Below are 14,616 nucleotides of genomic sequence, written 5' to 3'. Positions count from 1 at the left end.
TGTAAATTCGTATGCCATTATTGCAAAGTAGCATGTGCACGAATTATTCGTCAGATCATTGACGTCATCATCTAAAACTTACTCTCTTTGCGCTACACAATTTTCGGGTATTCAACTGACCTTTCTTCGTAGTCGAACCCGCGCCAACGCGCTACGGTTTCGTCATTTAAACTGTAGCGTCATCCCTATGGCCATCTGTTGGAAGTACAATGAAGCTAAGATTTAATAAGAAAACAGTACTGCCCTTACCGTGGCTCCACCTAAAACATTTTATATTTCACATTTTATCAATGAACTTTAATTTTTACCAACAAACCAGCGGGGCAGATAACAAACACGTCAGTGGAAACCGCAATTCTGACCCCCTTTCGATTAAACTCCCCCTTATTTACATAATTTCAAAATTTTTGGATTACGTTTCACCTTTGACATACGCGGGACCGATAGACGCTGTTCAAAGTTGGATACTCCTTCAAATGACAAGGATACGCCAATAATTTCCGCCTATTAGCACCGCGTAGAGGGTTAATTGGGCAAATCGTGATCTCATATAAATAACAAATTAAATTATAAATAGGGTCTTATCTGTGTATTTAAAATAGTTCGCCGTTTTCCAAACACCGATTTTCGGCTATATCGATTGGGTCCTTAAACAGAATCCAAATTCATTTTTTTCTTTAAATCCTATTTCTCAATTATAAAAATGTTACTAGTTGCGCCAAACAATTGCCACGAAATATTTTTAAGAAAAGGATATTGAAATGTTATTATCATCATGTACTTCTCAATTATTTTCAATTGTATCAGAATGGTGGCGCTGCGTATCCTCCGACTTCGGTCGATAGTTGAATCAAGAACATGTGAGAGAACTTCCCTAGAGCTGCCATATTACGACGCGCAACCAGTTCGTTACAAGGGTAGTCTGCTTTTAATGGGGTAAAATATCTTTGTGTCTCGTCGTGCCATCTGGGATGAATTTTAATAGGTGTTTCGGGTTCAACGTTCAAACTGCGTTTGCGCAAAACTATTTTTGTATACAATACACTCTTTTATATCCTTATTTGTGAGAGCTGCCATTTCATTACAGGTCTGATTTCCAATAGTGCATGCAAGGCCGCTTCGCGCGGTCAAGTGCACGTGACGTCTCGAGCTGATGAGCACGTGCAGGCGCCCTTGCCTGTACTATTTTAAATTAGGCCTGTAATGAAATGGCGGACTTCGTAAAAGAGTGTATAACTGGGCCCTAATGTTCGTAATTGGGTTTATAGCCGTAAATGCAATAGAAACAGAGATATTATCCAAAACGCAATTTTGTAAGCCTAATTCCCGCCTTATAAAATTGTGCTCACAGTCAAATGATGGGGATTTTTGACATTTTATTTATTATGACTAAATGAAGGTGCTGCCAAAATTCAGCCCGGTAGCAATTTTTACGAAGTTTGACCTAAATTTTGACTAAAGATACTGGTCTAAAAGCTTGAGTACTCCTATAGTTTTGTAAAATGTATACTTAGGGATAATAAGTATTTTAAGATGATTTTTAACCTGCCCTACAATTCCCGTCATGCACTAACCGTAAGCTCCTTTCCCCTAAACAAAATCAAATCAACCAGGTCTCTTATTGATTTCCTAAGACCATATGTAACCAGGGACGTACTTTTTGGGGGGTCGGGGGAGGCTCCCCCCCCCCCCCAAAAGCTTTGTAGCGTTGGCAAATCGAGGTGGACTTGGCAAAATGAAAATTATGAAAAATGTTTGTTAATTAAAAAACTACTAAATCGATTGTAAACGATGTTGCAACAAATCATTTAGAATTTCCCAGCAATTTACTTCCCTAAAGTCATTAACTATGTTTGAGATTTCTATGTAGTTGCTTTTCCTTGTGTATAACTTACAAGACCTGATTTCTATGCTAGGCAGCTACATGTAGTGTGTCGGAACTTTAGTTCAGCCTTGTGGTAAAAGCTTTTTAAATAGTCATTTATAGCACCTTATAAAATTCAAAGGCAGATAGACGCGTGATAGAGAATATCGGTTGTTCGTTATTATTTCAGTGTTAATTTTCTACGTTAAATTTGGCAATCTGTATAAAATTTATAAAAATACCTAGTTTTAATTTTTATAGGAGATGTTACAGTTTTTTTTTACTTAGGGTAAATTAGGTAAGTTGTGAATATTATAGTGATTTTCTTGAGGAAAGTGAAAATTTTACAAGCCAATATTCCTAAAGTTGCGTTGGGTAAAGATAACGTGTGATACAGTGTCGGTTGTTCTTACGTTAATATTTCAGTAATAAGTGTTTGAATTGTTTATGTTATATTTGGGTATGAATAATTCCAGTTATTCAAAGCAGTTCATTTAATCAACAACTAGTATTCGTCAGGATGAAATGTATCTATTTTTTAATACAGCGGGATACACGACTAGAAAATAGTAATCGGCTTTGATGCGATTTTTAAATTGCTGTAGCATCGTTCAATCTCTTTTTTCTTCTTCGTCTATCTCGCTTTATATATAAAGAGAGTACGCAAATGCTTCACTCACTATAACTAGACGCCGAACCGTTTTCGCCATTGAATTGGGAATAGTACCGCTAGAATGACATATGCGCGTTCGGTAGTGGTTAAGCGAAATATAATACATAATAATTTTAAGAAAACATTTAAATTGAAATCTACTGTAACAATCCAAACTTAGACGACTTGACAATATTTGTTTTTTACTTGGCAAATTTCACTAACCTCCCCCCCCCCCCCAACGTACTTTCTTCGGTACGCCCCTGTTATGTAACATAATTACTCATAAGTGTGCCTCTGTTTAACATCTCTATATTAAAAATTTAAATGAGACTTTGTTTCACAGCCACCAAAGAAAATACGGACTAACGTCGCGTAAAACCAAAAGTAAATATTGTGCAGAAAGTATTGCACCGCCCCCTTCTTGTAGCTTCCACTGTGGTTGCTATGCTTTTAAACGCGTTGGAGAACATTTGAATCAGAGAGCCAATAAGATTGCTAGAAATTCGCGCCTATTTCTCAAAAAATAGTGCTACGCTAGAGGCTTCTGGGTAGGTATTTGTAGTGAGCGATTTTCTTCGCCGCCTCCACTTCGTTTGAAGCATATGTTTTAAGTAACGCAGTTCTTGACTGAACAAATAAACTTGCATCTAGTTTAAATATATAAATTACTTAGGTAAATAGGTGTCATCCCATTCCCACGCTTCCATGTCTAACAACACTTAAATACTTAATATCTAAGCCTACAATTGTAAAACGTACGATATAGCAGACGATATTTTAATTTCGTTAGCTCACGTTAGATGGCGGTATCGTTACCCAGCGTCCGTCGAGAATCTTCTCTCCTTTTGAGGGGTGGAATTTTCAACGAGAAAGAAACTTACCACTTACGCTTTTGTAAGGCATTTGCGCTTCCAGAATTTCAGGCTCTGTAGTAACTTCTCCTAATCTAATTCTGGAAATACCTATACTCTGTTTAACGCGAGAATTATGTGCGTAATCTGGTCTGGCAGAACACAAATTATTTCCTACCTAGCCCTCTATGCTTTTAGAAGCGAACGTTCGTATTTCATTTTATGCAAAATGTATCAACTATCTGATACTGAAGGCCTTAGAGATCTAGAAGAGCCCTGTTCTTCAGATTTACAAGAGTTGCGTAGATTTCCAGAGGTAAAAATGGTGTTTCTTAAATATGGGTGTGTAATTCTGCCCCAGTCGAACGCCTGATTTCCAAAACTTCACTCGTTCATACTCCAAGAAAAAACAGACTTACAGATAAATATTTCGAGCACACATTGTTACTTAATGAAAATGTTCCTAGATAGAGTATTTTGTATTTTAAAATACTAAAATAATGTATTTTATTTTAAATACTTTTTCCGTAGAGTATTTAATATTTTATACCGATAATCAGGGCCGTGCTTAGGGGTGGCGAGCCGGGCGGTCGCCCAGGACCGCTAAAATTTTACCATAGGGATGTATATACCGGAGGGCCGCTACACTCAGTTTCGCCCATGCATTTCGCCCGGGGCCGCGAGACCTCTAAGCACGGCCCTGCCGATAATGAAGCATTTTACCCAACTCTGTTAATCGTCACTTTACTAGTCATAGCACCATTCTCGGAGCTGTTCCAGGTTTCAACAACACTGGAAATGTCAGTTCCAGGTTCCGTGGAGTAGGTCGTCATAACATCGACATAGAAGACACGGTCCTAACCTCTTTTGTTACATACTCTTAATCAAGTATAAGAAACAAGCTCGTCGAGTTGGGTTTGTCAACGAACTATGTCTGGAGGATCTTCATGAGGGAGATATAGAAAGTCAATATGAATTCTGTAACTGGCTGATCATTCTGTTTATAGCCGGGATTTTCTCAGTGAACTCCACGTGTTCGATCTGTATTCAATTTCAAGAGATGGACCATTCAACCACCCAATGTGGAATGACACTACTCCCCACTGGGGATTACCTTATCACCACCTAGTCCAATTTCAATTCAAGGTGGGCATGTTTGCTCGGGAATAGAATAATTAGTCAATTATTTCTGCCCAATCGTCTGAAAGACCCAATTATTTAGTATTACTGCAGAACGAAGTATCGAACGTCCTCGACGACCTTTCTTGGCCGAACTTAAGACGTTTATGGTTCCAACAAGATGGTGCGCCTCTACATCAATCTCGAGTTGTTGTGGGCCCTTTCGATTGATTCTAAGATCCACAGACCTGACCCCGCTCGAGTATACGAGACACCTATGACGATACTCGAAGATTTAAACCAGACGGTGATTGAAGCCTTCCACCTGGTCACTCCCGACATGATCGCGCGCTCGATGACCCGTTTCATCATGGCACACGGAAGTATCATCCAGCCGTACTTGTAAATTTGGTTTTTGACTTAATAAACGTTTCATAAAAATAATTAGTAGTTTTGGAATAGATTTGGGAAAATATATTTCGGCCTAGTAGGTATTTTCAATAAATTTTTCAAAACCGAAAAATATTGTGAATTTTTCAGAAATTGAAGGGTTTCCTGCATACATCGGCGGCTCCGGCCTCCAGTCTCTAGTCTCCAGCCTCCGAGACCGGAGCCCGGTAATTTCTATGGTGACTAAGGGCCTCTAGTTGCGATGATGATTGGAGACATGGAGACTCGAGGCCCAACCTGGCTCCATTAAGTTGGCCCCCCCTCTCTACAATTTTAAAAACTTTCATTTGCGATCGAATGCGACCTCGATGCGAACATATGCGAACTAAAAAAAAAAGATGCGACATAATTGTTAAGTTGGAATAATTAAAACAAAAGGGGGCTAACTTAATGACAGCCCCCCACTTTCAACTATCAACCCGGAAACACAACCAATAGAATGCGACCCCAATGCGACGTTATTCGACACCCTTACTTTCGAATGCGACATCTTAGTTAACGAGATAATCGCTATCGTAAGTGTGCGGGCTAACTTAACGCGAGCCCCCCCCCCCCCCGCCTATAACAGTTGAGACCTAAAAAACCCCTTTATTCGATTGCGACCTCAATGCGACGTTATGCGACACCCTTACTTTCGAATGCGACATCTTAGTTAACGAGATAATCGCTATCGTAAGTGGGGGGCTAACTTAACGCGAGCCCCCTATAACAGTTGAGACCTCCAAACACCTTTATTCGATTGCGACCTCAATGCGACGTTATGCGACACCCTTACTTTCGAATGCGAAAAATTCCGTCAAAAAATACGGACCTATGGTAATAAACAACGCGGAATTTTGTAGACCTAACAAGCTATTTTAATTTACAAATAAACGTACCTATTACGTGGTTTCAAAGTTACAAAATTCTTCTACGCAAAGTTACAAAGCAATTGATGTATGGACGCCCCCTTAACTTCACATTTCATTTTAATAGCTTAATCAGATAGTAGGGAAAAACCTATTTTCAGTGGAATAATACTCTCCCATAGAACGTATTGGCCACAAATACCTAAGCCACCCTGTATATAGTTGTTTAAAACTAAAAACATTAAATTCATTGTATAGTTTTTTGGCGGAATACTACCATGGCTTCTTAAGACATAATCTTATTATACGATTTTGTAAATTAATAATTGATTTCAAGTTTAATGATCTCGTGAACGAAGCTGTCGCATTGCTTCGCATTCGATTGGGAGTGTTTCCGTATTTATATTTGAAAGTGGGGGGGGGGGGCTATGTTTGACGTAGCCCGCCTTAGATGGTTCCCGATCTGGTTCGATCGATTATCTCGTTAACACGGCTGTCGCATTCGAAAGTAAGACCGTCGCATTGCTTCGCATTGACGTCGCATTCGAATAGCGGTTATTATTTGTCTTAATTCCAACATGGGGGGCTAGCATTAACCTAGCCCCCACATTTGTTTATTTAATTATCTAGTGAACCGAGTTGTCGCATTCGATAATTATGGTGTCGCATTGCTTCGCATTGACGTCGCATTCATTTAAAAAGCCGTCGCATTCATTTGCATTCATTTAAAATGAGGTCGCATTCATTTGCATTCATTTAAAATGAGGTCGCATTCATTTGCAATCATTTAACATGGCGGCGCATTCATTTGCGGTAAGTTAGCCCCCCACTTACGATAGCGATTATCTCGTTAACTAAGATGTCGCATTCGAAAGTAAGGGTGTCGCATAACGTCGCATTGAGGTCGCATTCTATTGGTTGTGTTTCCGGGTTGATAATTGAAAATGTGGGGACTGTCGTTAAGTTAGCCCCCCCTTTTGTTTTAATTATTCCAACTTAACAATTATGTCGCATCTTTTTTTTTTAGTTTCGCATATGGTCGCATCGAGGTCGCATTCGATCGCAAATGAAAGTTTTTAAAATTGTAGAGAGGGGGGGCATCTTAATGGAGCCACCAAGGCTTCCAGTGGAGACTGAAGGACCGGAGACGGGAGGACCGGATATTGGAGGCCCAACCTTCCAGTTTAGACTTTAGGACCGGATATTGGAGGCCCAACCTTCCAGTTTAGACTGGAGGACCGGATATTGGAGGCCAAACCTTCCAGTGGAGGTTAAAGGACCAGATATTGGAGGCCCAAACTTAAAGTGGAGACTAAAGGACCGGAGATGGGAGGACCGGATATTGGAGACCCAACCTTCCAATGGAGACTGAAAGAACGGAAACTGGAGGCCCAACCTTCCAGTGGAGACTGAAGGAACGGAGACTGGAGGCCCAACCTTCCAGTGAAGACTGAAGGATCAGAGACTAGAGGCCAAATCTTCCAGTGGAGACTGAAGGACAAGAGACTGTAGGTCCAACCTTCCGGTGGAGACTGAAGGAACGGAGACTTGAGGCCCAACCTTCCAGTGAAAATGGAAGGACCAGAGACTGGAGGCCCAACCTTCCAGTGAAGACGGAAGGACCGGAGACTGTAGGCCAAACCTTCCAAAGGAGACTGAAGGGCCAGGTATCGGAGGCCTAACCTTCCAGTGGAGACTGAAGTACCGGATATTGGAGACCCAATTTTCCAGTGGAGACTGAAGGACCGGAGACTGGAGGCCAACCCTTCCAGTGGAGACGGAAGAACCGGAGACTGGATGCCAAACCATCCAGTGGAGACTAAAGGACCGGAGACTGGAGGACAGGATATTGGAGGCCCAATCTTCCAGTGAAGACTGAAGGACCGGAGACTGGAGGCCTAACCTTCCAGTGGATACTGAAGGACTGGAGACTGGAGGACCGAATATTGGAGGCCCAATATTCCAGTGAAGACTGAAGGACCGGATATTGGAGGCCCAATCTTCCAGTGAGGACTGAAGGACCGGATATTGGAGGCCCAATCTTAGAGTGGAGACTAAAGGACCCGAGACTGGAGGCCCAACCTTCCAGTGGAGACTGAAGGACCGGGTATTGGAGGCCTAACCTTCCAATGGAGACTGAAGGACCAGATATTGGAGACCCGATCTTCCAGTGGAAATGGAAGGAACCGAGAGTGGGGGCCCAACCTTCTAGTGGAGACTGAAGGACCGGAGACGGGAGGACCGGAAAAAGGAGGCTCAACCTTCCAGTTTAGACTTTAGGACCGGATATTGGAGGCCCAACCTTCCAATTTAGACTGGAGTACCGGATATTGGAGGCCAAACCTTCCAATGGACACTAAAGGACCAGATATTGGAGGCCCAAACTTCCAGTGGAGACTTAAGGACCGGAGATGGGAGGACCGGATATTGGAGACCCAACCTTCCAATGGAGACTAAAAGAACGGAAACTGGAGGCCCAACCTTCCAGTGGAGACTGAAGAAACGGAGACTGGAGGCCCAACCTTCCAGTGAAGACTGAAGGACCAGAGACTGGAGGCCCAACCTTCCAGTGAAGACTGAAGGACCAGAGACTGGAGGCCCAACCTTCCAGTGGATACTGAATGACCGGAGACTGGAGGACCGGATGTTGGAGGCCCAATTTTCCAGTGGAGACTGAAGGACCGGAGACTGGAGGGACGAATATTGGAGGCCCAATCTTCCAGTGAAGACTGGAGGACCAGAGACTGAAGGCCAAACCTTCCAGTGGAGACTGAAGGACCGGGTATTGGAGGCCCAACCTTCGAGTTTCGACTGGAGGACCGGATATTGGAGGCCCATCCTTCCATTGGAAACTGAAGGACCAGAGACTGGAGGCCAAACCTTCCAGTGGAGACTTAAGGACCGGATATTGGAGGCCCAACCTTCCAGTGGATACTGAATGACCGGAGACTGGAGGACCGGATGTTGGAGGCCCAATTTTCCAGTGGAGACTGAAGGACCGGAGACTGGAGGGACAAATATTGGAGGCCCAATCTTCCAGTGAAGACTGGAGGACCAGAGACTGAAGGCAAAACCTTCCAGTGGAGACTGAAGGACCGGGTATTGGAGGCCCAACCTTCGAGTTTAGACTGGAGGACCGGTTATTGGAGGCCCATCCTTCCATTGCAAACTGAAGGAACGGAGACTGGATGCCCAACCTTCCAGTGGAGACTGAAGGAACGGAGACTGGAGGCCCAACCTTCCAGTGAAGATGGAAGGACCAGAGACTGGAGGCCCAACCTTCCAGTGAAGACGGAAGGACCGGAGACTGTAGGCCAAACCTTCCAAAGGAGACTGAAGGGCCGGGTATTGGAGGCCTAACCTTCCAGTGGAGACTGAAGTACCGGATATTGGAGACCCAATTTTCCAGTGGAGACTGAAGGACCGGAGACTGGAGGTCAACCCTTCCAGTGGAGATGGAAGGAACGGAGACTGGATGCCCAACCATCCAGCGGAGACTAAAGGACCGGAGACTGGAGGACAGGATATTGGAGGCCCAACCTTCCAGTGAAGACTGAAGGACCAGAGACTGGAGGACAAATCTTCCAGTGGAGACTGAAGGACAAGTGACTGTAGGCCCAACCTTCCGGTGGAGACTGAAGGACAGAGACTTGAGGCCCAACCTTCCAGTAAAGACAGAAGGACCGGAGACTGTAGGCCGAATCTTCCAAAGGAGACTGAAGGGCCGGGTTTTGGAGGCCTAACCTTCCAGTGTAGACTGAAGTACCGGATATTGGAGACCCAATTTTCCAGTGGAGACTGAAGGACCGGAGACTGGAGGCCAACCCTTCCAGTGGAGACGGAAGGACCGGAGACTTGATGCCCAACCTTCCAGTGGAGACTGAAGGACTGGAGACTGGAGGACCGGATATTGGAGGCCCAATATTTCAGTGAAGACTGAAGGACCGGATATTGGAGGCCCAATTTTCCAGTGGAGACTGAAGGACCGGAGACTGGAGGGACAAATATTGGAGGCCCAATCTTCCAGTGAAGACTGGAGGACCAGAGACTGAAGGCAAAACCTTCCAGTGGAGACTGAAGGACCGGGTATTGGAGGCCCAACCTTCGAGTTTAGACTGGAGGACCGGTTATTGGAGGCCCATCCTTCCATTGCAAACTGAAGGAACGGAGACTGGATGCCCAACCTTCCAGTGGAGACTGAAGGAACGGAGACTGGAGGCCCAACCTTCCAGTGAAGATGGAAGGACCAGAGACTGGAGGCCCAACCTTCCAGTGAAGACGGAAGGACCGGAGACTGTAGGCCAAACCTTCCAAAGGAGACTGAAGGGCCGGGTATTGGAGGCCTAACCTTCCAGTGGAGACTGAAGTACCGGATATTGGAGACCCAATTTTCCAGTGGAGACTGAAGGACCGGAGACTGGAGGTCAACCCTTCCAGTGGAGATGGAAGGAACGGAGACTGGATGCCCAACCATCCAGCGGAGACTAAAGGACCGGAGACTGGAGGACAGGATATTGGAGGCCCAACCTTCCAGTGAAGACTGAAGGACCAGAGACTGGAGGACAAATCTTCCAGTGGAGACTGAAGGACAAGTGACTGTAGGCCCAACCTTCCGGTGGAGACTGAAGGACAGAGACTTGAGGCCCAACCTTCCAGTAAAGACGGAAGGACCGGAGACTGTAGGCCGAATCTTCCAAAGGAGACTGAAGGGCCGGGTTTTGGAGGCCTAACCTTCCAGTGTAGACTGAAGTACCGGATATTGGAGACCCAATTTTCCAGTGGAGACTGAAGGACCGGAGACTGGAGGCCAACCCTTCCAGTGGAGACGGAAGGACCGGAGACTTGATGCCCAACCTTCCAGTGGAGACTGAAGGACTGGAGACTGGAGGACCGGATATTGGAGGCCCAATATTCCAGTGAAGACTGAAGGACCGGATATTGGAGGCCCAATCTTCCAGTGGAGACTGAAGGAACGGAGACTGGAGGCCTAACCTTCCAGTGGAGACTGGAGGACCGGATATTGGAGGCCCAATATTCCAGTGAAGACTGAAGGACCGGATATTGGAGGCCCAATTTTCCAGTGAAGACTGAAGGACCGGATATTGGAGGCCCAATCTTAGAGTGGAGACTGAAGGACCCGAGACTCAGTAGCGGCGCTAAGGGTGGGCTGAAGTGGGCTTTAGCCCCCCTGCATTTCTGAGAGGGGCCACATAGCCATATATTTATATTGAAAGGGCCACATATTCATAATTAAGAGGCCACATATTTTAATTTATGAATTTTCATTATCTCTAGAAATTTGTTTTATTGCGAAGAAACGTTTTTCTGGAAAAAATCTTTCAAAATCAATTTGTTTACTCAAAAAGGTAGTAGACCATAAACGTATAGATTCGGGAGGAAGGTAGCGGAAATTGAGAGAAAGTTGAAAAGAAAGGGGCTTATGGGAATTTAGGGATATACCCCAGGCATGCACGTGTCCCCTCCAGGTCATATACAAAGTCAGTAGGGGGTCCAGAAAACGCGACGAGAGCCGCAACAATAAAACGACCATGCTCTTCTCGCTTCCTGGAAAATTGTGGGTTTATTCGATTTCACCACTTTTGCGAAATATGGTCAATAAAAGGTTCCCGCTAAGGGCCACAAAATTCTTAGGGGCCACAAAATAATTAGTCCTCCTGTGAAAAAACCTTAGCGCCGCTACTGCCGAGACTGGAGGCCCAACCTTCCAGTGGAGACTGAAGGACCGGGTATTGGAGGCCTAACCTTCCAATGGAGACTGAAGGACCAGATATTGGAGACCCGATCTTCCATTGGAAATGAAAGGACGCGAGAGTGGAGGCCCAACCTTCCAGTGGAGACTGAATGAACGGAGACTGGAGGCCAAACCTTCCAGTGGAGACTGAAGGAACGGAGACTGGAGGCCCAACCTTCCAGTGGAGACTGAAGGACCGGAGACTGGAGACGCAACCTTCCAGTGAAGATGGAAGGACCAGAGTCTGTGGGCCAAACCTTCCAGTGGAGAGTGAAGGACGGGATATTGGGGACCCAATCTTCCAGTGGAGACTGAAGGATCGGATATTGGAGGGCCAATCTTCCAGTGAAGAATGAAGGACCAGATATTGGAGGCCCAATCTTAGAGTGGAGACTGAAGGACCGGATATTGGAGACCCAATCTTCCAGGGGAGACGGAAGGACCGGAGACTGTAAGCCAAACCATCCAGTGGAGACTGAAGGACCGGGTATTGGAGACCCAACCTTCCAATAGAGACTGACGGAACGGATACTGGAGGCCCAACCTTCCAGTGAAGACTGAAGGACCAGAGACTGGAGGCCAAATCTTCCAGTGGCGACTGAACGACAAGAGACTGTAGGCCCAACCTTCCGGTGGAGACTGAAGGAACGGAGACTGGAGGCCAAACCTTCCAGTGGAGACTTAAGGACCGGGTATTGGAGGCCAAACCTTCCAGTTTAGACTGAATGACCGTAGACTGAAGGACCGGATGTTGGTGGCCCAATTTTCCAGTGGAGACTAAAGGACCGGAGACTGGAGGGACGTATATATAAGGCTGAAATCTTCCAGTGAAGACTGAAGGACCAGAGACTGAAGGCCAAACCTTCCAGTGGAGACTGAAGGACCGGGTATTGGAGACCCAACCTTCCAGTATAGACTGAATAACCGGAGACTGGAGGACCGGGTATTGGAGGCCCAATTTTCTAGTGGAGACTGAAGGACCGGATGTTGGAGGCCCAATTTTCCAGTGGAGACTGAAGGACCGGATGTTGGAGGCCCAATTTTCCAGTGGAGACTGAAGGACCGGAGACTGGAGGGACGTATATATGATGCCCAATCTTCCAGTGAAGACGGAAGGACCGGAGACTGTAGGCCAAATCTTCCAGTGGAGACTGAAGGGCCGGGTAATGGAGGCCTAACCTTCCAGTGGAGACTGAAGTACCGGATATTGGAGACCGAATTTTCCAGTGGAGACTGAAGGACGGGATATTGGGGACCCAATCTTCCAGTGGAGACTGAAGGATCGGATATTGGAGGCCCAATCTTCCAGTTAAGACTGAAGGACCGTATATTGGAGGCCCAATCTTAGAGTGGAGACTGAAGGACCAGATTTTGGGGACCCAATCTTCCAGGGGAGACGGAAGGACCGGAGACTGTAAGCCAAACCATCCAGTGGAGACTGAAGGACCGGGTATTGGTGACCCAACCTTCCAATGGAGACTGAAGGAACGGATACTGGAGGCCCAACCTTCCAGTGAAGACTAAAGGACCAGAGACTGGAGGCCAAATCTTCCAGTGGCGACTGAACGACAAGAGACTGTAGGCCCAACCTTCCGGTAGAGACTGAAGGAACGGAGACTGGAGGCCAAACCTTCCAGTGGAGACTTAAGGACCGGGTATTGGAGGCCCAACCTTCCAGTTTAGACTGAATGACCGGAGACTGAAGGACCGGATGTTGGTGGCCCAATTTTCCAGTGGAGACTGAAGGACCGGTGACTGGAGGGACGTATTGTCGTGAACAGCGAAATAAAAGACGCGAACTTTTCCGACATAAAAACCGGTAAACCTTTTTCCTCTTATTTCAAAACAGAACTGGCCGTTAATTTATTTTTACACGCGCAAAATAACACCTTTTTTAACAGCAACCAAAAACTCACTTTCACGCGCGCGTGCGCTATATAAACATTTGAAAACGAATATAGGTAGATGTACTATACAAAATTACGATGTGTACAACCGAACATTCCGCCCGCCTTGAAATAACGAATTTCAAATGAGATAGTAAAAGTCCGAAAAGTTACATTTGCATACATAAATAACCCTTAGTAAACAGTTTGAATACAATTAAAATCAGTCTAGTGGTAACTGGCATAATTTAACTACGGGTCTTTTCAGTGATTTGTCAGAGGTTCTGACAGTTACGACGCGAACTTGATTGTCTTGTCCTGGATGAAGTTCAGTGATTCTTGCCATTCTCCACTTTGTTGGAGGTAAATCTTCATCTTTGAGCAAGACCAAGTCGCCGACTCGTAGATTCGGTTTTGGTGTAGTCCACTTTGGACGTTGTTGAAGGCGAGAGAGGAATTCATTTCGCCAACGGTTCCAAAAGTGCTGCAGTACTTGTTGGCCCAATTGCCAACGTGACAGGCGGTTGACGTTTTCAGAAGTGAGATCGGGTTCGGGTTTTGCGGTGAGCGCATCTCCGATTAGGAAATGTCCAGGTGTCAACGCATTGAAGTCGTTTGGATCCGAGCTTAACGCCGTTAAAGGACGTGAATTTAAGCAAGCTTCGATTTGGCAAAGAAGCGTTTGCATTTCTTCAAAGTTTAGAACCCTGGTGCCAAGAACTCGTTTCAGATGATACTTGACGGACTTCACCCCGGCTTCCCAGAGGCCTCCAAAATGTGGCGCTGCAGGCGTGTTGAAGTGCCAATTAATTCCTTCGTCTGCGAGCCATCGTGACACTTGATCGTTGTTGTTTGTAGAGACTATGAATTTGATGAATGTTTTCATCTCTCGATCGGCTCCTGTAAAGTTGGTTTTACAGTCGCTGTAAATGTAAGCGCATTTTCCTCGTCGAGCAACAAAGCGTTTCAATGCTGCCAGAAATGCTTCGGTGGTCATGTCACTGACAAGTTCAAGATGAATTGATCTTGTGGTAAAGCAAGCGAAGACGGCAATGTATCCCTTAAACCTGAGGTGACTTCGTCCCTTCATTAGTTTAAGGGTAAATGGTCCTGCGTAGTCGACTCCACACTTCAAAAATGGCCGAGCAGGATTTACTCTCGCTGATGGTAAATCGCCCATAAGTTGCTTTA

Source organism: Leiobunum rupestre, chromosome 6, assembly GCF_980474605.1.
Source record: "Leiobunum rupestre chromosome 6, qqLeiRupe1.1.hap1, whole genome shotgun sequence".
Taxonomy (NCBI): domain Eukaryota; kingdom Metazoa; phylum Arthropoda; class Arachnida; order Opiliones; family Sclerosomatidae; genus Leiobunum; species Leiobunum rupestre.
The sequence above is the reverse complement of the archived record's forward strand: the minus strand, read 5'-3'. Positions refer to the sequence as shown.